We start from the raw sequence: 27,846 nt of genomic DNA, 5'->3' as shown, positions 1-27,846 counted from the left end.
ATCTATACAAACCCTCCAACCAGTGGTGGTTCGCGTAGGTATTAATTCACCTTCATCATTCCTTACTACAGTTATGCCTCCCTCTTTGGGTACACAATGGATTGGACTAACCCATTCACTATCCGAAATAGGATAAATGATTCCATTGTCTAAGAGTTTAGTAATCTCATTTTTGACTACTTCTTTCATATTCGGATTTAAACGTCTTTGTCTATCCGCTTTAGGTGGCTTATCTTCTTCTAAGTGAATCCTATGCATTACAATACTAGGATTAATTTCTTTTAAATCTGAAATCTGCCATCCCATACTTCCTATTCTATTTCTAACAACTTTTTTCAATTTTTCTTTTTGATTTTTTGTTAATTTGTTAGAGATGATTATAGGTAGAGTATCACTTCCGCCTAGGAAAGCGTATCTCAGATGGTTTGGTAACTCTTTAAGTTCTAATTTTGGTGGAACTACTACTGAAGGCGGAACTGGTCCATCTTCTCGAATCAAAGGCTCTGGGTCCTTATCTTCTAATTCTTCACCCATTATAGGTTCTATTATTTCTTCTCTTTGAACAATGTCATTAACACATTCTTCAACTAAATCAAGTTTCATACAGGCGAAATCCTCCATAGGATATTTCATCGCTTGATTCATATCGAACTCGATCTTATCATCACCTATTCTTAAAACTACTTTTCCTTCCGACACATCAACTAGAGCACGTCCCGTGTTCATGAACGGTCTACCAAAGATTAGCGGACAATTAACATCATAAGCAAAATCTAAGATAACAAAATCAGTAGGAAAAATAAATTTGTCAACTTTTACTAAAACGACTTCAATTATACCATATGGTCTTTTAGTGGATTGATCCGCTAATTGCAAAACCATATTGGTACGTTTGATGTCCTCTTCTAAACCTAATTTTTCAAAAATAGACAATGGCATCAAGTTTATACTAGCTCCTAAATCACAAAGACAACTTGGGAATTCCATATTTCCCAATTTACACGGATTAGTAAAGCATCCGGGATCTTTGAGTTTAGTAGGTAATTTGCTTGATACTATCGAACTACAATCTTCAGAAAGTGAAATGGATGAAATTCCTTCCCAACTAATCTTTTTTGAAATTAAATCTTTCAAGAATTTTCCATAGTTAGGAATTTGCGTAATTGCATCCATGAATGTTAAATTTATATGCAAATTCTTAAGTTTATCTAAAAATGATAAAAGTTGTTTATCATGGTCCTTATTTCGGACCCTGTGCGGAAAAGGTGGCTTTGGTACAAAAGGTTTCGTACTAGAGTCAATTGGTGTATCTTTTTGTTTTAACGTATCTTCTTTGGATTTTGGTAAATCAATTCCAGGTAAAGTTGAATTTTCGGGCATTTCCGGACCTAAGTAGTTTTTCCCCGAGCGAAGAGTGATAGCCTTAACATGCTCCATGGAATTGATTTAGCAAGTTGTCCAATTTGAACTTCCAAATTATGGATGCTAGATGATTGGTTTTTGATAAGTTGATCGAATTTACTTTCGATCTGTTTAAAACCTTCGTCTTGATTACTTACCTTTCCATTCATAGCATCTATAAATTTGTCGATTTTTGAAGATAAAGTGCTAATCGTATCTCTTGTTTGATTTTGATAATTATTTACACGATATTGATTAGCATTTGCATTATTATTATTATTACTATCTTTCTAGTTAAAGTTAGGATGATTTCTCCATCCAGGATTATAAGTATTAGAATAAGGATTAGTAGTTTGGTTTTGTCCTTGGACAAAATTTACCTGTTCTATCTCATTCATACCTTCGTAATCAATGTCTGTCTGGATCGGATCATTAGGATCGCACGGTGCCATAAACCTATCAATTTTGTGCGATAAAGCAGAAAATTGGGCTTGTAACATCGCAACTGGATCAAGATTCATTATACCTTTAACCGATGATGTACCTGAGGATGATGGTTTCGCCATTGGTATATGTCCACGCTCTGCGGGCCACATACTGCTGTTGATTGCCATTTCCTCCAAAAGTTCTCTTGCTTGGGCGGACGTCTTCTTCATAAATAGCCCTCCAGACATAGCATCTAATGAACCTCTAGTTGTAGGATTTAATCCATTATAGAATGTCTGCATTAAAAGTGCATCTGGCAGTTGGTGGTGTGGGCATAAACATTGAAGTTCTTTAAAACGTTCCCAAGCCTCATAAAGAGTTTCATTATCAATTTGGGTAAAAGATGTCAATTCTTTGATGACTCTTGCGGTTTTTGCTAAAGGAAAATATTTTGATAAAAACGCTTGGGCTAATTGGTCCCAAGTTTCAAATGTTGCAGCAGGCATATAAGTTAACCAAATTTTTGCCTTATCCTTCAAAGTGAAAGGGATGAGGCGAAGTTTAATTGCGTCGGCTGTTACATCGGTAATTTTAAAAGTGTCACAAATTTCTAAGAAATTTGTCAAATGGGCATTAGGGTTTTCGTTAGGTAGTCCGTAAAACGTTACGTTGTTTTGCAACATATTAAGCAAAGCAGGCTTAATTTCAAATTGATTTGCGTTTATACGGGGTCTAACTACACTATTAGTTACACCGGCCATTCCTGGCCTAGCATAATCCATAAGTGTCGGTGGATCGGCCATATTTTCTGGCTGGACTACTTTGGTTTTTAAGGGTGTTTTGTCTTTGTTTTTGTTGTTTTTGTTGTTTTTCTTAAGTGTTCTTTCAATTTCTGGATCAAGAGGGTCTGGTGGTTTTTGATGCACGGTGAATTTTTGCAGAAATCAGACCTGTGTTCTTCATTTTCCAGCAGACACAACTTTTCAAAAACGAAAAATTGAGTTTCTTCATTTTTAAGAGGTCTGATTTTATGCCTTTTCACTTCAAAACAACACCTCTTTTTCATCCTAGGATTTTATAAATAGGTTCTAGAGGTTCAGTTTTCTGTCACATTCTTTTCATCTCTGTCAGAACAATTCTCTGATTTTCTTACAATTCATCTACCCAGAAAATAAGTTCAGAACTTTTTTTTTTGCTTCCTTACTCATTCCAAACACCATGACTTCTACAAACACACCATCTAAGAAAGTTGTTGCTTCACGCAATAAACATACTGATATATCAGAGCGTTATGGATGTAACTTTCCTATCTTCAATCATGATGAGGGAAGGTGCTTCTTGAGGCTTCGATACACATTCTTTGTAGGAATGCTATACATGGATGACTTTCTTAACGATCAACTAGGAATTAAAGACGATATGAGTCGCTACATGGAACGTTTAGGATGGACCAGATTTGTTGATATGAAGTTTCCTATAATTGGAGACTGGATATTAGAATTCTTCTGTACGGTTCGTTTTGTTAACAAGCGTCGGGTGCGTCTTAGCTTTCGTTGGGATGGCAAAACTTTTACTTTTGGATATCCTGAATTACATGCTTGGTTTGGTTTTCCCTTAAAGGATAATATCAAACGTCATCATGGAAGAGACATGACATCCACTGATATTTGGCGAATGCTCACCGGCATCTGGCCTTTCAATCCTAAACTTGCCTACAATCAGTCTTTTCACTCCAACTCTATGCTGTATTTGCATAAATTTCTGAGTCACAGTCTGTTCGGTCGCACGTTCAGTAGTGTCATCCAAGAAACTGATCTTTACGTACTTGGAGATATATTTCAAAGCAACGTGGTTGATTCTTCAAAGATTCTGATGGAGGGTCTTGTTGCCGCGTCTAGATCCAAGGCTTAGAAGGTTGGATTCGGGAATATCATATGTGGAATAATTCTAGGGACCAAGGGAAGTATTTCTGTTCCTTGGAGTGATGCTGAATCTTTTCCGACGCTAGACTATGAATTTTTAGAATATGAAGGTCTAGTGAAACGAGTATTTCGATCAGGCCCAAATTTTCTTTCTGCACCAGAATGTCAAGCCTTCGTGCAGATGAAAATAGACCGCTATAGGGCTAAGAAAATCCCGATTGAAAGGGACGAATTTCTAGCATAACTTTGCTTATTTCGATTATATATATGTTGTACATATTTCCAATTAATAAAACTTTCTCTTTTGCATTATATCCTGTTTTTGATTATTTGGTTAAACTATCATTATTTTCATTATTCTACACTAATGAATCTATTAAATGAAACTTTAGTAAATTCATGACTAATTAAATGTTCATAACTAAGTTTTAATTCCTAAAATAATGATTCATTTAACATACATTAATTAAAGCATTTTCATTTATTTTTCCATTAATAAGGATAAACCTTTGGTTTTCCTTATCATTTAATGTTTTACATTTATGTTTTTAAGTACAGATTACATTTTCAAGGAGATCAGGATAGAATTTATCAAGAAATTACACAACATGGAGTTAATATGCAGAATTTGGGTGACCAGGGGGTGATCCGCGGCCGAGAATGGTACGATTCTCAGTAACTTCAGCAAAAATCCCTCAGAAAATCAGAGAAAAATTCTCTGAAAAACGCGTACCGCGGTCGCGGATGTACGTCCTCGGTCGCGACACGCGAAGTTCATGCACTCCTTAGTCCGGATTTTTGCCTATTTTTCAACCCCGAACTATTCCAACTCTACCTATTCCTCTTCCTATTCCTACTCTACCTATTACTCTTCCTATTCAACCCTATATATCCCTTTTCCTTACACAAACCTTACATCACCTCAAATTTTAACCAATCCCCTACTCTAACCTCTTCCCAATACCTTACTTTTACTCTTCCCAATTTCATCATTACCCTTTTCAATCACCTAAACCTTTCAAATTCAAGTCTCCATACAACTTCTACTTCATCTTCAACCTCAAGCTTTTCTCTTTTTTTTTTCATCTCTTTTTTTTCCAAACCCTAACCACCATAACCATGCCTAGAGCAAAGCGTGTTGGACACAAGCCGGCTGTCACCGAGGCTAATCGCCTTCGTATTAGTTGCGGGGCTTATTTCGACATTCATTCAGAGGAAGAAGTTGGACGTTTCAAGCATTTTTCACACGCCAATCGTAAGTTCGTGGATATGCAGTTTCTTGACTTTGATTCGGTAAGGAAGTTGAACTTCACTACTCAAATTGATGCTTTTATTGAAACTTTGGGGTGGGAAACTTTTGCTTCTATGCGTTTTCCCCAAATTACAGAATATGTGGTTGAGTTTTTGGTTAATTTGAAGATGAACAAAAAGAGAACGGAAATTTCTTTTAGAAATAATGGTACTACCTATACCATAGATTATGAGGCTATGGGAAATATGTTTGGTTTCCCTACTAGTGATTTTTATGATAAGCCTAAGGATTTTGACAATAACTCTTTTTGCCAAACTCTTTCCGATCAAACTTCTTTCGACTCCAAAAACACTTCAAGCAAATTGATTAAGGACAATTGTGTGTTTTTCTTTCACAAATATTTGAGTTTTTCACTTTTTGGTCGTGTTGAGAGTTCGAAGATTCAAGTCCGGGATTTGTTTGTTTGGGATTGTTTATTCAAAGGTTTAAGGGTTGATAGCATTGGAATGATATTTGACAATTTGTATCGTGCTTCGAGGGCTCATACCACTCAAGTCCCTCTCGGTAATTTAATCACCGCTATTGTTTTGGGAGCACGGGATGAATTGGCAACTTATGATATGTCCACCTACCATGGGTATATTCCGGTTTTGGACATTGCGGCTCTTGAGCGGGCTCATTTATTGGTTTCTGCGGCTCCTCCGGTTTTTATTTCTTATGCTTCCCGTATTGCGCATCTTCGTGGCACTATGGGTGGAGGTGCTTCTAGTTCCCAAAATGTAGGTACCGAAGAAGGAGGTGCGGAGGAAGGAGCGGAAGATGCACCACAAGCACAAGCAACTCAAGACAATGATCCGGTGGATTTACGGAGAATTTTGAACCAAATCAATGCAAATAATAGACAAATGAATTTACGAATTGATGATTTGGTGGAGAACAACATGGTGATGAATGACAACCTCAATACTTTGAGGCGTGCGTTAAGATCGACTCGGCATCGGATGCTTTCGTTTTTCCGTCGCCAAAATGTGGAAACTTCACCAACACCTCCGGATTCCCCGCCGCATGTTTAGGTTTTATCTTTCATTTTTTTATCCTATCTTGTTTTAATTTCAGTTTCGTACGTTTTTATTTCTTATGTTTCGTACAATTTCAATTTAATTTTATGTTGAATGTTTTCTTTGCTATATCTTTCATTTCTTTTCGTCTGTTTTATCTTTAATGTTTTATCTCCATTTTACACCAATGAGGACATGGTCCAATTTAAGTGTGGGAGGAGATATATACATATATCATTTTTATACAAACGAATGAATGAATGAATATATGCAACACTTGTTTTCAAAAATACAAATGCAACGTATATTGCAACACTTTTATAAACTTAACATTTTTTATGATATATCACTTTTACATTTATAAATTAAACATAAGTTAAAATTCTTTTATGATTATTTTTAGGACATCATTATCGATAGAAATAATATTTCTATACGGGTAATATTTTTCAATTTTTTTTTTACAAATCTTCGACACGATTTTAAGTAAAAAATTGTCTCGAGTAAATGTATTTAAGTAAAAATTCTTTATTTTCAATCTCTATTTCATATCATGAAATTCATGATATAATAAATCTTATTTTAAATTTTCAATTAGGTTTATAGGCATTAAATTGACCTAACAATTTTTTTAGCTCGGTTTTGATTTTGTCTTACATTAACACCAATTGAAGTTTTTAAGGAAACTATAGCCATAATACATGTTGAATTTTAAGTCAATATAGGATGAATGTGCTAATTTTCTTTTTCCCAAGTTACAATTTATAATTCATAATCATATTCTTAACTTTTGGCCACGATTGAGACCAACCTTATCACAGTCGAGGTATGAAAGGGAAGAAATAAATAAGTAAAGCGTACTTTTGGCCACGATTGCGACCACCCTTATCACAATCGAGGTATGGAAGGAACGTTTAAATAAGAAAAATTAAGTGTGTTTAAAGTTTAAAGTAACGATTGCGTCCACTCATGGCATGGTCGGTACCTCTTAAGCGAACACAAATAAAATGCACTATAAAGTTACGATCGAGACCACCCTTATCACGGGCGTAACTAAGCAAATAAATTAAACTTTATACTCATATATAATAATTCAAGTTTGGGAAAGGAAATTTGGTGCTTTGAAATGCCTTGAGATGAAAGACTCAATAACATGCGTGCTTACATCGTCCCGAATACTTCAATTTAAACATTGAAATACAAGACGAATGATATATCGTATTTATACTAAGTTAGTTTGATATTTTGCGTATAAATTTGCCATGCGAAGTTAGTCTTTTCGGCTTAACTAATTTAAAAGGTAAACACAAAGATATATGTTTTATTTTCATAAAGAGATTAGTTAAGGAATAAATTCAGTGAAATTTTGCTCGGGACTAGCAAAAGATTAAGTGTAGAGATTTGTTAAGCCAAAAATATACCTAAAATATCATTAATATTTACATCATTTTTATTACGAATTTGTGTTGTTTATATTTGTTTAGATTACTTTTACTCTCAAATATCTTTCTTTCTTGCAAGGTACCTAAATATTTGGTAAAATCCAAATATGAACGAAAAAGGATCAAAAACAGAAGAAAAACCCTATAAAAGGAGTTAAAGACGACGTAAATCAAAAGCGCCAAGTCAAGGACACGAACGAGAGCAAAGAAGTGAAAAACACAGCATGCCGCGATAGAGAATCCCCCACCCGCGACCGCGACACGCGTGGTTCAGCTACTTCCTCCCTTCGTCCAAAGCTCAACTTAATGCTCCCCCATTCACGGCCGAGGATTCCCATTCTCGGTAAGTGCAAAAATTCTGCCAAAGTGCATTTAACACATGTTGAAATCCAAGAAACGCGTTCGTTCAAGTGGATAAAGACGTCCTTTCACAACGGACACGACTCTTAACCAACGGATACAATTTTTCACAAAAGACACATCACTTCAATCTCAACCCTTTAACATCTATAAATAAAGAGTTGGTGTTGAGAAAAATGAATGTAATGTTATGTAATATAGATATAGAATCAGAGCGTAGAACTAATGTCTAAGTTCTAAGCAAAAATAGTTCGAGAGTTAGAAATTAGATTCTGTACAAAACAAGATGAGGTACACATATTGTTTATAGTTTAATTACAACTCAGTAGCGTTTAGACATTGTTCCAGTTTTAGTTTGCATTTTGGTAGTGGCCGACCGAATCCCTATTACGAAGTTACAGCGAGAAGATTGAGTAGAGTGTTCGCCCCTGAGCCTGACAACCTCTAAGGAAACCCAAGGAAAGGACTGATAAGCCGTTCACTTGCACGCCCTCGAAGAACTCGATGCTCCATGTTCTCTGTAAACTTGTATCAATTTATATTTCATCTAATAAAGTCCGTTCTATTCGATAAATCGTTATGCAGCACTTATGGTAACCAATCCACTAAAGTGATTGCTGGTGTTTTCATTAAAACGTAGTTAAATTCAAAATCATTACAAGGAAACTTTGTTGAACACTTAGGCAAATTATCATCTCGAAAGAGTTTTAATTTGATTAAGGGCAACTATCCCGAAAGGGTTTTGTCGCGTTCAAAGCCAATTAATTAGAGGTTCCGTCATTTATTTCATCATCTTAATTGATACAAAGTTTAAGTTGTTTTCTTTGCTTAATGCAAATGAATACATTCATTTGTTTTTCTAAAAGTTCTAAATGTTCCTGTTTTGTAAAATTCATCCCTAAATCAGAAGATCTTTCTAACAATCGATATATTCTAATATAAAATCTTAATCCAGCATTTTCAAATACTCAAAGTCCACAAACTCAATTAAACAATTTCCTATTTTCATTTACATTCAATAGTAAATCTAACAAGTTCGAAATTAACAGATTCAAAAATAAGTTTTTCGTTAAAAAACGTATCCCTGTGGGATCGATATTTTTATTACTACAAGCGAAACCGTGCACTTGCGGAAATCGCTCAACAAGTATGACATGAACTTATCACATGCAAATACTACGGCTAACATCTCTTTTTCTGTTGTTGTGTAATTTAACTGTGCACCGGACAATGTGTGACTTGCATAATATATAACATGTAATCTTTTATCCTTTCTTTGACCTAAAACACATCCTACAGCTAGGTCACTTGCATCACACATGATTTCAAAAGGTAAATCCCAATCGGGTTTAGCGATTATGGGTGCACTGACTAAAGCTGTTTTCAATGTCTCGAAAGCTTTAATGCAATCTTCATTAAAATCGAAGGTTGAATCCTTCATAAGCAAATTAGTAAGTGGTTTGGAGATTACAGAAAAGTTTTTTATAAATCGTCTATAAAAACCTGCATGTCCTAGAAACGATCTTACTCCCTTGACAGTTGTTGGTGGGGGTAATTTTTCTATTACTGAAGTTTTTGCTCTATCCACTTCTAATCCTTTTTCAGATATTTTATGACATAAAACAATTCCTTCGTCAACCATGAAATGACATTTTTCCCAATTTAATACTAAATTCGTTTCTTCGCATCTAGAAAGAACTTTATCTAAGTTTTTTAAACATGCATCAAAAGAATCTCCATAAACTGAAAAATCATCCATAAATACTTCCATGATATCTTCGATGAAATCATTAAAAATTGCAGTCATACAACGTTGAAAAGTTGCTGGTGCATTACATAGACCAAAAGGCATTCTCCTATATGCAAATGTTCCATAAGGACATGTGAAGGTTGTTTTATCTTGGTCATCCGGGTAAATATATATTTGAAAAAATCCGGAATAGCCATCAAGAAAACAATAAAATGCATGACCGGCTATCCTTTCGATCATTTGATCAATGAAAGGTAAAGGAAAATGATCTTTCCTAGTTGCCTTATTTAGGTTCCTATAATCTATACAAACCCTCCAACCGGTGGTGGTTCGCGTAGGTATTAATTCACCTTCATCATTCCTTACTACAGTTATGCCTCCCTTTTTGGGTACACAATGGATTGGACTAACCCATTCACTATCCGAAATAGGATAAATGATTCCATTGTCTAAGAGTCTAGTAATCTCATTTTTGACTACTTCTTTCATATTCGGATTTAAACGTCTTTGTCTATCCGCTTTAGGTGGCTTATCTTTTTCTAAGTGAATCCTATGCATTACAATACTAGGATTAATTCCTTTTAAATCTGAAATCTGCCATCCCATACTTCCTATTCTATTTCTAACAACTTCTTTCAATTTTTCTTCTTGATTTTTTGTTAATTTGTTAGAGATGATTATAGGTAGAGTATCACTTCCGCCTAGGAAAGCGTATCTCAGATGGTTTGGTAATTCTTTAAGTTCTAATTTTGGTGGAACTACTACTGAAGGCGGAACTGGTCCATCTTCTCGAATCAAAGGCTCTGGGTCCTTATCTTCTAATTCTTCACCCATTATAGGTTCTATTATTTCTTCTCTTTGAACAATGTCATTAACACATTCTTCAACTAAATCAAGTTTCATACAGGCGAAATCCTCCATAGGATATTTCATTGCTTGATTCATATCGAACTCGATCTTATCGTCACCTATTCTTAAAACTACTTTTCCTTCCGACACATCAACTAGAGCACGTCCCGTGTTCATGAACGGTCTACCAAAGATTAGCGGACAATTAACATCATAAGCAAAATCTAAGATAACAAAATCAGTAGGAAAAATAAATTTGTCAACTTTTACTAAAACGTCTTCAATTATACCATATGGTCTTTTAGTGGATTGATCCGCTAATTGCAAAACCATATTGGTACGTTTGATGTCCTCTTCTAAACCTAATTTTTCAAAAATATACAATGGCATCAAGTTTATACTAGCTCCTAAATCACAAAGACAACTTAGAATTCCATATTTCCCAATTTACACGGAATGGTAAAGCATCCGGGATCTTTGAGTTTAGTAGGTAATTTGCTTGATACTATCGAACTACAATCTTCAGAAAGTGAAATGGATGAAATTCCTTCCCAACTAATTTTTTTTGAAATTAAATCTTTCAAGAATTTTCCATAGTTAGGAATTTGCGTAATTGCATCCATGAATGTTAAATTTATATGCAAATTTTTAAGTTTATCTAAAAATGATAAAAGTTGTTTATCATGGTCCTTATTTCGGACCCTGTGTGGAAAAGGTGGTTTTGGTACAAAAGGTTTCGTACTAGAGTCAATTGGTGTATCTTTTTGTTTTAACGTATCTTCTTTGGATTTTGGTAAATCATTTCCAGGTAAAGTTGAATTTCCGGGCATTTCCGGACCTAAGTAGTTTTTCCCCGAGCGAAGAGTGATAACCTTAACATGCTCTTTCGGATTTTCTTCCGTTTGGCTGGGAAGACTTCCCTCTTTGCGGGATGGAATTGATTTAGCAAGTTGTCCAATTTGAACTTCCAAATTATGGATGCTAGTTGATTGGTTTTTGATAAGCTGATCGAATTTAATTTCGATCCGTTTAAAACCTTCGTCTTGATTACTTACCTTTCCATTCATAGCATCTAAAAATTTGTCGATTTTTGAAGATAAAGTGCTAATCGTATCTCTTGTTTGATTTTGATAATTATTTACACGATATTGATTAGCATTTGCATTATTATTATTATTACTATCTTTCTAGTTAAAGTTAGGATGATTTCTCCATCCAGGATTATAAGTATTAGAATAAGGATTAGTAGTTTGGTTTTGTCCTTGGACAAAATTTACCTGTTCTATCTCATTCATACCTTCGTAATCAATGTCTGTCTAGATCGGATCATTAGGATCGCACGGTGCCATAAACCTATCAATTTTGTGCGATAAAGCAGAAAATTGGGCTTGTAACATCGCAACTGGATCAAGATTCATTATACCTTTAACCGATGATGTACCTGAGGATGATGGTTTCGCCATTGGTATATGTCCACGCTCTGCGGGCCACATACTGCTGTTGATTGCCATTTCCTCCAAAAGTTCTCTTGCTTGGGCGGATGTCTTCTTCATAAATAACCCTCCAGACATAGCATCTAATGAACCTCTAGTTGTAGGATTTAATCCATTATAGAATGTCTGCATTAAAAGTGCATCTGGCAGTTGGTGGTGTGGGCATAAACGTTGAAGTTCTTTAAAACGTTCCCAAGCCTCATAAAGAGTTTCATTATCATTTTGGGTAAAAGATGTCAATTCTTTGATGACTCTTGCGGTTTTTGCTAAAGGAAAATATTTTGATAAAAACGCTTAGGCTAATTGGTCCCAAGTTTCAAATGTTGCAGCAGGCATAGAAGTTAACCAAATTTTTGCCTTATCCTTCAAAGTGAAAGGGAAGAGGCGAAGTTTGATTGCTTCGGCTGTTACATCGGTAATTTTAAAAGTGTCACAAATTTCTAAGAAATTTGTCAAATGGGCATTAGGGTTTTCTTTAGGTAGTCCGTAAAACGTTACGTTGTTTTGCAACATATTAAGCAAAGCAGGCTTAATTTCAAATTGATTTGCGTTTATACGGGGCTAACTACACTATTAGTTACACCGGCCATTCCTGGCCTAGCATAATCCATAAGTGTCGGTGGATCGGCCATATTTTCTGGCTGGACTACTTTGGTTTTTAAGGGTGTTTTGTCTTTGTTTTTGTTGTTTTTGTTGTTTTTCTTAAGTGTTCTTTCAATTTCTGGATCAAGAGGGTCTGGTGGTGTGCCCGAACTTCGCGAACTGCGCATGAACTTGAAATTGTTGCACGGCCCAAACTACCTTCAAAACAAAATTGAAAACAAATATGTTATATAAACTGAAAATAAATAAAATGTAAAAGTTGTATAAAAATAATGTGTAAATCTAGATTCGAAAATAAAATACGAAAAATAAAATTTTTGTCAAAAATTTTGGCGTATCCCCGGCAACGGCGCCAAAAACTTGTTGAGCGATTTCTGCAAGTGCACGGTTTCGCTTGTAGTAATAAAAATATCGATCCCACAGGGATACGTTTTTTAACGAAAAACTTATTTTTGAATCTGTTAATTTTGAACTTGTTAGATTTACTATTGAATGTAAATGAAAAGTGAAATTTGTCTAATTGAATTTAGGAAATTGTTTAATTGAGTTTGTGGACTTTGAGTATTTGAAAATGCTGGATTAAGATTTTATATTAGAATATATCGATTGTTAGAAAGGTCTTCTGATTTAGGGATGAATTTTACAAAACAGGAACATTTAGAACTTTTAGAAAAACAAATGAATGTATTCATTTGCATTAAGCAAAGAAAACAACTTAAACTTTGTATCAATTATGATGATGAAATAAATGACGGAACCTCTAATTAATTGGCTTTGAACGCGACAAAACCCTTTCGGGATAGTTGCCCTTAATCAAATTAAAACTCTTTCGAGATGATAATTTGCCTAAGTGTTCAACAAAGTTTCCTTGTAATGATTTTGAATTTAACTACGTTTTAATGAAAACACCAGCAATCACTTTAGTGGATTGGTTACCATAAGTGCTGCATAACGATTTATCGAATAGAACGAACTTTATTAGATGAAATATAAATTGATACAAGTTTACAGAGAACATGGAGCATCGAGTTCTTCGAGGGCGTGCAAGTGAACGGCTGATCAGTCCTTTCCTTGGGTTTCCTTAGAGGTTGTCAGGCTCAAGGGCGAACACTCTACTCAATCTTCTCGCTGTAACTTTGTAATAGGGATTCGGTCGGCCACTACCAAAATGCAAACTAAAACTGGAACAATGTCTAAACGCTACTGAGTTGTAATTAAACTATAAACAATATGTGTACCTCATCTTGTTTTGTACAGAATCTAATTTCTAACTCTCGAACTATTTTTGCTTAGAACTTAGACATTAGTTCTACGCTCTGATTCTATATCTATATTACATAACATTACATTCATTTTTCTCAACACCAACTCTTTATTTATAGATGTTAAAGGGTTGAGATTGAAGTGATGTGTCTTTTGTGAAAAATTGTATCCGTTGGTTAAGAGTCGTGTCCGTTGTGAAAGAACGTCTTTATCCACTTGAACGAACGCGTTTCTTGGATTTCAACATGTGTTAAATGCACTTTGGCAGAATTTCTGCACTTACCGAGAATGGGAATCCTCGGCCGTGAATGGGGGAGCATTAAGTTGAGCTTTGGACGAAGGGAGGAAGTAGCTGAACCACGCGTGTCGCGGCCGCGGGTGGGGGATTCGCTGTCGCGGCATGCTGTGTTTTTCACTTCTTTGCTCTCATTCGTGTCCTTGACTTGGCGCTTTTGATTTACGTCGTCTTTGACTCCTTTTGTAGGGTTTTTCTTCTGTTTTTGATCCTTTTTCGTTCATATTTGGATTTTACCAAATATTTAGGTACCTTGCAAGAAAGAAAGATATTTGAGAGTAAAAGTAATCTAAATAGATATAAACAACACAGATTTGTGATAAAAAATGATGTAAATATTAATGATATTTTAGGTATATTTTGGGCTTAACAGCTTCACAGAATTCATCAAACAGTTGGTTCTTGAATTCTCCACCATTATCACTTCGGATATGAGCGATTTTTAGGTCTTTCTAATTTTCAAGTTTTCTACACAGTGTTGAAAACATCTCGAATGTTTCATCCTTGCTACTGAGCAAGATGACCCGAGTGTACCGAGAGAAGTCATCTATAATAACTAAGGAAAATCTTTTACCACCCAATCTCAGCGGTTGGACTGGTCCGAAGAGATCCAAGTGTAGTAACTCTAATGGACGCTTGGTTGAGACAATGTTTTTGCTTTGAAAAGATTTTCTAGTTTGTTTTCCATACTAACAAGCATTGCATAATTGATCTTTTTCAAACTTAAGTTTGGGCAGTCCCTCAACTAATTGCTTTCTTGCTAATTTGGCTAGAAGGTCCATGCTTACATGACGAAGTCTCCTGTGCCATAGCCAGGAATTTTCTTCCTTTGACACTAAGCATGTATCTTTTGAAAACCTCTTTTCTAAATTCAGCATAAAGACATTATCGACACGAGGGGCAGTTAAGATTAACTCGTTGGTCTTGCCCTCGAGTATTTGACATCCAGAGGCATCAAATATAACTTTCCTACCACTGTCACACAGCTGAGCTACGCTCAGTAGGTTATACTCAAGTCCTCTGACTAGGGAGACTGACTCAATAGTAGGGTTACCACCAACGGTTCGTGACCCAACTATTTTACCTTTTTTGTTGTCTCCAAAACTTACGTTTCCTCAACATTTGTGCACAAGTGTGATGAACTGAGTTTCATCACCCGTCATATGCCTTGAGCATGCGTTGTCAATGTACCACAGTTTTGACTTCTCAGCACACCTCAGGGCTACCTCAATAGTTTGTTCCTCGTTGTCTGATGCGTAGGAGGGTTCACCCTTTTCAGAAACACAAGGCTCAGCAAACTCATCAGCAATTAAGCATATGTTTGCTGACTTAGTGGCACCAGCTTCAGAGGATGATGACTCGTCACTATCGCTCCAGGTGGCCACCATTGCCTTCTTGTCGTTTCTTTTATCTTTCTTAAGAGTAGGGCAGTTTGATTTGATATGGCCAGGCTAATGACACTCGAAGTAGGTGATTGGCTTGGAGCTCTCCTTTCTACCTTTGGTGTCGTTGTGCTCAGCTTTGTACTTGTCATACTTCTGGAATGGCTTTTTGCCATATTTCTCATTCTTTCGGAATAGCCTCTTCATCTTTCTAGTGAACATGGTCATTTCTTCATCATCTGACGTACTGTCGTCAGTGGAGTCTGCTTTCATGACAAGAGATTTTTGCTTCTTGTCCTCAGACTTTTCCTTGACCTCAAAGTTCTTCATTGAGATCTCATGGGTCAGCAGAGATCCAATGAGCTTATCATACTTGTAAGTGGTGATAGGGGTCAAAAACCCCTATCTTTGGGTACGGTTTTAGGACGGTTTTTAGTTTACTTTTTTCTAATAAGCGAGCAATTCTCGTATTTATATGCATTTGTGTGTGTTAGTTAGAATTTGTATATGTTTTATTTACTTTTGTGGTTTAGACTCGTTTTCTGATCATTTTTTAGGCAAATATGGCCAAACTAGCATGTACATTAACTTTCGATTATCTTTTATGGCTAATTGATCCACTAAAAGTCGCATCAAACGGAGTATTTACTCAAAACAAGCGATTGGTGGGTCAATTTAGCCTAAGAACTAATGTCGTTTGGAGTTTGCGCGCGTGTGCAGGTCAAAACAGGAACGAGTTCGGGCAAAAATCACGCCGCAGGAACACCCGACAGTCACGCAGGGCGTCTAGGCATGTCGCTCATCAAAAACTGGCCTTTTTAGGCCAGTTTGGCAAGCTGGCCTTTGAAGGCCAGTTCGGCGAGCTGGCTCGCCCAGCTCGGTGAGCTGACCTATGGGAATCAATCTTTTGACTGATTCCCTGCTCCACGACATCACGATTAACCCCACGTCTTCCCACCTGCAAAAGGAAATGAATTAGGTCAGAACAAGGGCCCGAACCGCAACTACAAATAGAACTCTTAGTTTCAATTTGTAAATATCCTTCATTAATTGTAAAAACCCTAACCTTCCTCTTGAAGAATCCTCTCCACCTCCTCTATCTCCTTTAACCTCCATTGAAGAACCTATGCAGCTCCGTTCATCGAGGTTTGTTCAAGCTCCATCCTTAAATCCTAGGAAGACGCCTGTATTGGTATACAGGTTCCCTGAGAGGGATTTTTCTTCTCTTTTATATTCTGTCTAGCCTCTGATACATGTTATGAATCCTAGGCTCATTGTATCTTTGTGACAATACTTTCCATCTTTAATAATATTATAGTTTTTTTTTCTTAAATTGATTTATTGCTTGTATCTTTGTCTTACGCTTTGTCTGATTGGTTTAACTCATTCAATAATCCAAATATTAAGTTGGCACATATTGCGAGCTGAATCTGACCTAGTTAGTGAAGGAAAATAGGCAAACGTTTGGCAGCGGAAATATAAAATTTTTACCTATTTCCTTTTCTCAAGATCCGTTAATCGTTATTTCATATAAGGAGGGATTGAACATAAATACCTTTATGACGATCAATCTACCGTTGCAAAGGAAGTGCCCACAACTTCAAAAGAGATGGAAACTGTCTCTCAATCTTCCCCTACCCGAAACAGACCTTCCAAACCTCCGAACGACAATCCCAACGGTGGAAACATGGAATAATATGTCTAGAAGCTCCTATCCAAACATCGCGACGATCTGACGGTTCAATTTCTGGGAATCCATGAAATCGTGAACTGACCTGATGTAGGAGAAGCAAAACGAATTTCTCCTTTTGTATGGCTTTTCTACATTCATGAACATAACAAAACATATATGTAAACGATTAGAACTCAACCAAGTAGTAGCAATCAAGATAGATTGCCTCTAATTAATCAACACAAGATCAAGGAGAAAAAGAAAGAGATGAAATCAATTGATTCGGAAGCAATCGGTGGAATTTCGTCCTCTACTGTAGGGGTCGAAATTCTCAGTCTGTGTGAGAGACTAGGGTAGCCGAAATTTACAGCTCAAGGGGGTTTATATAGCCTCTTCCATCTAAACCCTAGTCAGATAGAATTAGGTTATTGAATAAGAATTTAATTCGGAATAAAACTCTTATTGTTATTATCTGTAATTATATCTAAATATAAAGATAATAATAACTTATTAATAGGATAATAATAGAAGCAATTTAATCTCATTAAACCTCCTAACTTATTTATCCTATAATTAATTTAATTCATAATCATAATCTAATTATAATTGTTTAAAATTAAATTAATTCCTTTGTGTATTTAATACACAAATTCGCCCCCTATACCACTGGGTCTTAGTGGACTCAGTTGGGCTTCCGTCAATTAATTAACATTTGTTTCTCTTTTGGGTTCCAAGTCTTATGTCTGACCCATTAGGTTCTTATTGCTTCTAGCCGTATACAACTATTAAATTAATTTTCTCAGAATTATATTTAATCTTTGTATAATGGAATGAGTACGCGAACTGTGATTGGCAGATCCGAAACATTCCCCCAGAGCTATAAGAAGACAGGTTGATTCTGTCATTGACCTTTCCGTATTAGTTATAGTATAATTCGATCCTTCATCAACTACATCCTTGAACAGAATCTTATGACTATGGGCAATGTCAAGTCACATATAGCGAGACGTTCATTTTACTTGTACAGGCCGAGTTAACTCCAATTAGATAGGTTAAGTGAAATCTGCATTTCAAGTCTTAAGCTATCACCTTGCAAGGATTTAGAGTCAAGTCTTCCACAAGCGATCCTTGGACGTATCTCCCATTTATCAAGAGTGACAAATGCTCAATCCAATGTATAACTATCCTGCAATTACTTCCTGTGATACCCAACGTCTGCCGTACACACCCCAGAGTCATCCCTGTTATGGATCGTGTTACAACAGGATCAAAGCATCACATTCCATAATCCAGAATCACTAATTAACATTCCTTTGAGTCTTAGGATTACTTATACCTATTAATACCAATGAGATGAACAAGTGACAAGGATAAATCTACCCATCCTGTTATCTCAAGTCGGGTCCCCAATCCTAATGAACTCCATTCATTGGATCCATGTAACTATCCAGATATCTGCATATCTGAAGCTTGTGAGATCAGCTCTCTGTCTCGACAGAAAATATTGTTACATGCAAGTCTCAACAGTGTTATGTCAATCTCTATTCAAAACATATCACTTGACTTGGGGTGGCTTTAAGTTTATTAGTTTATTATAATGTTTCGTCTCACTTCATGCTTGTATGAACACTTTATAATCACTTTAAATAAACTCAGGGATTTCCTTTTATTAGACTTATTTAGTTCTTTAAAGGAGGTTGCCTTTATACAGTTATGAAACCATATCTTATTAAAACAAATGACATAAAGAACAATTCATTTACATCTGGTTTATATCCTAGAACAATTGTCTATAGGACACTAAACCCCAACAGTCAGTGCCTATAGGATTGACGACCCTATAGATGATTAAGCCCAAATTGCTGAGCCTTAGAGCTAGTTTCGGCCTTATAAGGGAATCACGAACTAGGGACTTCAGAAGGATCAGTAGGATTAATCGCCTCGGACACAAGTGACCTAGATTAGGTTTTAAATTAGTTATCTAAATAATCTATCTTCATTATTATCGTATCATCACATGTCCCTTCAGGCAATTACATTAGTAAAGGATCACTTAGGAGTATAATAACTTAGCTAGGAGTAGAATAATTTAATTAGGAGTAGGTTAACTTAATCAAAACCAATTCAAACCCCCCTAAGCCTAGATAACACCTGAGACTGAGTAGATCGGTACTTGCATGAATAAATCCTGTGGATTCGATACCTGGACTTGTCCAGATTTTATTACTTGATAACAACGGGGTACACTTATCCCTTAGTGAGCTTAGCGGCCCGACGTCGTTAGGTGCATCAGATGGTCAGGTCTTGAGCTTCCTCAACGGTAGTTTTCTTTGCTTGCCAGCTCTTGGGGAGGCTTCTTAGTATTTTCTTGACTTGCTCCTCTTCAGAGAAGTTCTTGCCAGTCTCTTGAGCTCGTTGATTATGTTGGTGAATCTTGAGTTCATCTCAGAGATGCTTTCACCTTCGTTCATTTCGAATAGCTCATACAGCCTCATCTGCTGATTCACCTTTGATTCTTTGACCTTGCTGGTTTCCTCATAGGTGACCTCTAGCTTCTTCCAGATTTTTTGTGCTAACTCGCAACCTGAAATCTTATTATACTCTGCAGCATCTAAAGCACAGTGAAGCATATTTATAGCTGAGGCGTGGTTTTGCAATTTTTTGAGGTCATCCTCAGTCCACTTTGCCTCTTCCTTGACAACTTTTATGTTGTCAACAGTTTCATAGGGAACAAACGGGCCTTGGACTATTGCTAGCCATACACTCATGTTTGTTGCCTGAATGAAATTTTTCATCCTATTCTTCCAGAAGGTATATTTTGACCCAAAGAACAGGGGAGGCCTAGTGATTGATAAACCCTCAGGTAGTATCTAAGTTGTTTCATTTCCAGGAAGGAAATGAGTGTTGTTTACAGCCATTACGGGGATCAGCTCAAGATAGTTTTATCTTGTGCGTTGAGCTACTGAGCTTTGATACCACTTGCTGGTCCCGTGTAACGTGAGAGAATTAGTTCCAGGGGGGTTAGGAACTATTTAAAAAATTTCTCGTTTAAGCTGACTTTCCTTTATCCAACTTAGACTTTTCACTTAGTCGTTTATGTTGGGGTTTAGTGTCCTATAGACAATTGTTGCAGGATACAAACTTAATGTAAATGAATTGTTCTTTATATCATTTGTTTTAATGAGATATATGTTTTATAACTATATAAAGGCAATCCCTTTTAAGCACTAAATAAAGTCTAATAAAAGGAAATCCGTAAGTTTGTTTAAAGTGATTATAAAGTGTTCATACAAGCATGAAGTGAGACAAAACTTTATAATAAACTAATAAACTTAAAACCACCCCAAGTCAAGTGATATATTTAGGATTGATATATCACTGTTGAGACTTGTATGTAACAATGTCTTCTGTCCGACAGAAAGCTGATCTCACAAGCTTCATATATATAGATATCTAGACAGTTACATAGATCCGATGAAACGTCGTTCATTAGGATTGGGGATCCGATTTGAGATAACAGGATGGATAGATTCATCCTTGTCACCTATTCATCTCATTGGTATTAATAGGTATAAGTAATCCTCAGACTCAAAGGAATGTTAATTGGTCATCCTGAATTACTGAATGTGAGACTTTGATCCTGCGGTCCCACGATCCTTAACAGAGATGACTCTGGGGTGTGAACTGCAAAGGTTGGGTGTCACAGGAAGTAATGTCAGGGTAGTTATACATTGGATTGAGCATTTATCACTCCCGATTAATGGGAGATATATCCAAGGATCGCTTGTGGAAGACTCGACTCTAAATCCTTGCAAGGTGATAGCTTAAGACTTGAAATACAGATTTCACTTAACCTATCTATTTGAGTTGACTCGGCCTGTACAAGTAAAACGAACGTCTCGCTATATGTGACTTGACATCATCTATAGTCATAAGATTCAGTTCAAGGATATAGTTGATAAAGGATCGAATTATACTGTAACTAATACGGAAGGGTTAACGACAGAATCAACTTGTCTTCTTAACGGACTCTGGGGGAATGATTACAGACTTGCCAATAACATACTCAGTACATCATTCCGTTATGCAAGGATTAAATATAATTCTTGAAGAAATTAATTTAATAGTTGCATACGGCCAGAAGTAGTAAGAACTTAATGGATCACACATAAGACTTGGAACCAAAAGAGAGATGGATGTCATTAATAGATGGAAGCCCAAATGAGCCCAGCAAGGCCCATTTAATTAGGGGAGGCCGAAATTTGTATATAATAAGTTAGGAATTATTTTAATTCCCTTAATCCTAATTTGATTAGGTTTGTGAATTAAATTAATTAAGAGAGATAATTAAATTAGGAGTTTTAATTAGATTAATATACTCCTATTATTATCCAATTAGGTTATTTATTATTATCCTAAATATATTAGTGATAACTTGCCGAATTTGATTGGATGATTCTCGTAGTAATAACCTGCAAAACAAAACCGGAGACAGGATCTCCGGGAAAACTCTCCGACGATCAAGTCAGTTTTATAAGGAATTTAGTAAATCGATAGTCGTGTATATAGGAAAAGATGTGAAAAACTACCTCTCTCCTAGCTTCCTTATTTCTTTTATAAGCACCTTTAGGTAACCGCCTTCGGCGGTTACTCCTCCTGTGCCACGTCCCCCACGTAGTCATGTACGTGGTCCCTTATAACCGTTTCTCTGAATGGGTGGTTTTAGTGTATTTATTAGGATTCCGGGCTTTCCTTTATTAGGAGCCCATTCAACTTGAACCATGGGCTTAAGTTATCGTGGGTTGGGCCCGTGTTTTGGATTCGGCCTAGTTGGCTTCGCGAATCATCACATGCCTCCCCCCTGGTTTGGTAAGAGCCCTTTTAGGGTCTTTTCATATGTCCAGGCAACTCTTCACATTCGTCTGGGTATTTGAAATTTGGGGGTTTTAACCAGTAGCTCTTTTTTTTTCTGTCATTTCTTCTCCAGCATCAACCCTCTTGCCTTCGTTCTTCCCTGCGCTTTTTCTCACATGTAAGTTTCTCTTCCTGTAACTCCTTCAACCATTTTATTTCTGTTCGTTTCCCTTACCGATATGTCGAACCCTGAACTTGATTTCACACCCTTCGACGAAAATTACAATCGCGAGGTGCCCCATGAGGTTGATGAGATGATCGATGAAGTTTCAACTAGCTCTCCTAGGTCTGATTCTCATCCCGTCGAGTTTCTCCATCTGGCGAATACGACTGATGAGGGCCTAGGTTTCGACCCTAGGAAGTTGATTCCACCACCTATCCCAACTCCCCGCTTATTACCGAAGAAGGATAGGTCGGGAAGCTTAGTTTGCCGCGAGACGATTGACGACTTGCGGGAGCAGTACCCCTGGCTTCAAGGCCTGGAAACAAGCATTCCCGGGGAAAATAGAGGTCCCGACGACTTCCCAAAGGGGTATTTTACCATTTTTGTTGCCCAAATTATCTGCGGTTTCACGTATCCGCTGGTGGATGAAATTGCTTCCATCCTTGATGGTTATGGAATCGCACCTGGACAACTGCATCCCAATGGATGGGCCGACTTGACCCTGGATAAATTTTTGGCGGATTGTCTGGAGGTCTCCTTCTCGCTCAAGATCTTCTCCAAGCTTCACCACTTCAAAAGTTCGGGGGAGTATTTTACCTTCATCCGACAGAGCGGTTACTACGGCTTTGATGAGAAGTCGAACAAAATCCGCGAGTGGGATAAGTCTTATTTCTTCATCAAGTTTAATGAAGAGAATCCAAATTTTCTTCGCCACTGGGGTCGACCTAATGTAAAGAGTTTGAACTTTGGTTATCCGAGCAAGGAAGAATCCGCCATTATAAAATTCTTGAAGAACACTCCCCCTTTCATATGGACGTATGATCAGGCATTCCATATGTTAAGGAGCCGAGTGGCGATTGCCTATCGCGAGGGAGATCATGTTGTTTATATCCCTTATCGCGTTTTCGTACAAGGTATTGTTAGTTTATTTCCCTTTTGATGAATTCTTTTAACCCTTTGCAGGGGTGACCCTTTATCCCAACTCGCTACAGATCGAGAGGCGAAAGCTTTGGCGAGGAGGAAGAAACGGCTGGCGGAAGCAACCTCTTCCGCAGGGGCGAATCCATCTGTGGGGGCGTCTCCTTCTGTCGAGGCGACTTGTACTGCCATTGTTTCCGTGCTGCCGGACCTCGTTTCTGAGGACCTTACATTAAATCGGAAACGGAAGAACAATGCGGATGTAGAGTCTTCCCGCCCTAAGAAGAAAAACACTTATGCGGTCTTGCCTGTTGGTGGTACGCCCGTATCCTCCCCATCAAAGGAAAAGTACCACGCTTCCTTCCACGAGGTATTATAATTTGCCTTCTTTTCTCGTTTTCTTTATTTTCACGTTTCTCGGTTTCTTTATTTTCCGCCACATCGTATTCTCTTGACTCTTTTCCTTACGCATTCGCAGCCGATCCCCGATATGAGCGGATGGTGGACTAGAACCTTCGGTAAGGCTGTGAGCTTTTCCTGTAAGGACATTGTTTCTTCTATAGGAAATGTCCTTGGATGACTCCCATCTGCCTCTCGCATCCGCGAAAAGGTGCCGCTTCCAACTGCTATGGAGGGAATTGAGAAGCGTGCTATAGAGGTATACTGCTTTTGACTCACGTTCTATCTTTCAACTATACGCCTCCTTTTGCTCTTCCATTCATGTGTCGCCCAATGTGCAGATTATCAATTTTGCGGAAGGTGCCCTCTGTAGGGATGCTGAAAGGGCGAGAGAGCTGGAAAACCTTGGTACTGAATTGGCGACTCAGAAGTCGCTCCTTGATGATGTCCAAGGCAAGGTAAAGTTTCTCGAGGATGCCTGTCAGAAAGCTATCAGCGAGAGGGAGGAAGCTTTTAAATTACTCCAGGCTAAGTCCAATGAGCTTCAGAAGGCCGTTGATAATCTGAATTCGGCCAACGAAGCTTTGGAGATGCAAAAGAGGAAGGCGAAGGAGATCATAGCTGAAGATAGCTCCCGCATCTACTGGTATGGAGAGCGGATCCATGCGGCCTATGAACATGAGCATCCAGAGCGCGTACTCAATCGCCCCAAAGTTTCCATTCCTGAAAAGGATTTAGCTGAAAAATGGGACAAGTTGGAGGCGGAAGATGCTGACATGGATGAGGTACTTCTCCTTGACTGGCAGAGTTCCAATGTCTTTCCAATCAGCCGCGAGATCCCAAACCAGGATGTAGAAGAAGGTGCTCCACAGAATGTTTCTCACATCGAGCCAGAGGTACCTCGCTCTGATGCGATTACTGATCTTATTGTTGGGGATTCGCTTGAAGCAGATCACCCTAAAGAAGATGGGGAAGCCACTGGAGGCGAAGGGGGCAACAGGGGCGAAGAGGAAGAAACTGTAGTATAGTTTTATTCATATCTGAACTTTTGTATGTAACAAACTTTAAGCATATATTAACCGAGTGACTTTACTTTCTTCGCTTGCCGTTTTATTTACATGTGCAATTTCTATGGGGTTTCTATCCCTTGTTGCCTTAATGTCGGTTACTTTCGTATGCGACCCTTGCCTTTTGCCGACTTCATACTTGTAATTTTTCGTAGTTAGTTTTGTTTTCGTTAGGGTGGCCAGACCCTTTTCGCAATTTTAGAGTACTCGTTTATTCGCTTAATTTTATGTCTGCCTTGTAATTCTTAAACAATCATAAGGTTTGATCATAAGGTTTTGCGAATGATGCGTAATCATGCATCCGCCTTTCTTTTTGTAGGCAACACATTTATGTGTGTCTATTATCAGTTGAGAAGGACATGCATTCAGCTGTTGCATATTAAATAATTGTAACCGTTGAATATCTTTATTTTGCTAAAAATAAAAAACTTCACGTTACATGGATACATAAACTGTGTGGGATCAAAGCCTCATTAAAACCTTTTATCAGAAAACCCAGTGGGAAAAAACTCATAAAAGGAAAAAGAGTACTCGTCATTTCCCTTAACTACTCAGCCTGTTTGTATTGGCGCAAGTTCTCTAGATTCCAGGTGCGCGGGAGCTTTTTCCCGCTCATTTCTTCTATTTCAAAGGTTGCCGGTCCCAATTTCTTGGATACCCTGTAAGGCCCAACCCAATTGACACCCAATTTTCCTTTGCCTTCTCTGGATTGTATTTTGTCCGCCTTTTTCAAGACCAAGTCTTTCTCGTTGATTATCACCTTTCGCACCCTTCTGTCATGATACTTTTTGATTCTATTGCGGTATACTGCCATTCGCATGTAAGCTTTTTCTCTTCGCTCCTCAACAGAATCCAATGCATCCTTAACATTGATAGGATTTTGGGTGGCGCAGTAATAAATCACCCTATCTGTAGGTGACTTGACTTCAACAGGAAGAACTGCTTCGGCCCCATAAACCAGCGAGAAGGGTGTTTCGCCTGTCGCTGCTTTCACCGAAGTTCTGTATGCCCATAACATATGCGGTATCTCATCCACCCAACCCGTTTTCTTATCACCGAGTCGCTTCTTGATGCCCTGAATCATGGCTCTGTTGGTAACCTCTGTCATACCATTCAATTGGGGATGATTTACGGAGGAAAAATGATTCTTGATCCCCATGCTTTCGCAATATGCTTTGAATTTGACACAGTTGAACTGGGTACCATTATCGGTTATGAGCATTTGCGGGATTCCAAACCGCATGATAATGTTCTCTCGTAAGAACTCGATCATTCGCTCAGGCGTTTGAGCGGTTACTGCCTCTGCTTCTACCCATTTGCTGAAGTGGTCCACCGCGACTACCAAGTACTTCCTTTTCCTTGTTGCTTCTGGGAATGGGCCCACTATATCGATCCCCCACGTCGCGAATGGCCACGCCGTCATTATGGTGACTTGTTCGGCTCCAGGGATATGCTTTTCATTCGTATGGATTTGACAGCTGTGACATTCTGCTACCATTTTCTGGGAATCCTCCACCACCTTTGGCCAATAATATCCCATCAACTTGACTTTTCTTGCCAATGCTGCGGATGCCTCATGTGCACCACAAATTCCTACATGGAGTTCTCTCAGCATGTAATCTCCTTCGTTGCGGCTAATACATTTCAGCCATGGACATGTATACGATTTCCGGTACAAAGTCCCATCTCGAATTGAGTATCTCGCTGATTGCCCAATTAGCTTTCTGGCCAAACTTTTATCAACCGGCAAATCTCCATTTTCCAGATATTGGCGAATGGGCATCCGCCAATCTTCATCATCTTCTAGCTCTTCGATAACCATAATCTGGTCGGCTTCGAATGCTGGTGACGACCTTATTTCCAAATTACATGCTTTTTGGCTCCATGGGTCCCTACTTGCTGCCGCTTTTGCCAACTCGTCAGCCTTCTTGTTCTGGCCCCTTGGAACATGCACCATCTCCCAGACGATTCCTTTATGTGTTAACTCCTGTGTCAATCTACTAACAACCAGATGATATTTGACCAGATCTTCCTGTTTCACCAGATAATTCTTTGTGATCTGATTTATCATAAGCTTAGAGTCGCTGTAGATTACCACTCTTTCTGGCATAAGCTCGTTAATCAATTTCAATCCGCATATCATTGCCTCATATTCTGCAGCATTGTTAGTAGTTTTGAATGTTAACTTTGCTGCATAGTACAGGCGAATAACGTCCGAACCTTTGATAATGACTCCCAGTCCAGCCCCATTTGCGGATAATGCTCCATCTGTGAACATACTCCACTCTTCTTTTTGTACTTTTGGACATTCGTTTTCATCCCACGTGAACTCATTCACGAAATCGGCAAGTACTTGACTTTTTAAAGCTGGTCTTCCTTCATAACGAATGTCGAATTCTCCCAAGCGAATTGACCATTCCATTAATCTTCCGGATGCGTCAGGTTTCTGCAATACCTTTCGCATTGGAATGCCAGTTCTCACAATAATAGTATGCGCCTGGAAGTATGGCTTTAACTTAGCCGCCGTGGTTATCACCGCGAGAGCCATTTTATCTAACCTCGAATATCGAAGTTCTGCATCCTTTAAGACTTTACTCACATAGTACACCGGATACTGTTGCCCTTCTTCTTCTCGCACCATTACGGTGCATATCGCCGTGCTAGTGACGGATACATAAAGAAATAAATCTTCTCCATCCACTGGCCTGCTCATCAAGGGCGGATAACATAGTAATCGCTTTATCCCCTCGAATGCTTCTTGACAATCCGGAGTCCACTCGAAGGACTTAGATTTTTTGATGGCATTGTAGAAAGGTAGACATCTTCTAGCAGAGCATGATATGAATCGCCCTAATACCACCAACCGCCCATTGAGTCGTTGTACTTCTCTTATGCTCCTTGGAGTCTTCATCTCCATCACCGCCTTAACCTTCTCAGGATTCGCCTCAACTCCCTTGCCACTAACAATAAAACCCAGGAATTTTCCTGCTCTCGCTCCAAACGTGCATTTCTCCGGGTTCAATTTGAGGCCATATTTGATCAGTACTTCCAGAATTTCTTTAATATCCTGCGGATGATCTTGCATGTTTTTGCTTTTAATGATCATGTCATCTACATAAATCGAGAAGTTCTCACCTGATTTGTCTGAAAATATCTTGTTCATCATCCGCTGATATGTTGCTCCCGCATTTTTCAGTCCAAAGGGCATCACCTTGAA

The 27,846-nt window shown here is 38.0% G+C and overlaps 2 non-coding genes across 2 annotated transcripts; both read left to right on the top strand.

Moving 5' to 3' along the window:
- The first annotated feature begins 2,145 nt into the window (after positions 1–2,145).
- Positions 2,146–2,252, top strand: LOC136228312 (small nucleolar RNA R71). Its single transcript, XR_010688640.1, has one exon. It is a non-coding gene; the product is annotated as a small nucleolar RNA R71 (small nucleolar RNA).
- A 9,849-nt stretch (positions 2,253–12,101) lies between these two features.
- On the top strand, positions 12,102–12,208 carry LOC136228277 (small nucleolar RNA R71). Its single transcript, XR_010688605.1, has one exon. It is a non-coding gene; the product is annotated as a small nucleolar RNA R71 (small nucleolar RNA).
- Positions 12,209–27,846: the final 15,638 nt, after the last annotated feature.

The sequence above is a fragment of the Euphorbia lathyris genome, chromosome 4 (assembly GCF_963576675.1).
Source record: "Euphorbia lathyris chromosome 4, ddEupLath1.1, whole genome shotgun sequence".
NCBI lineage: Eukaryota > Viridiplantae > Streptophyta > Magnoliopsida > Malpighiales > Euphorbiaceae > Euphorbia > Euphorbia lathyris.
The sequence above is the reverse complement of the archived record's forward strand: the minus strand, read 5'-3'. Positions and strand labels throughout refer to the sequence as shown.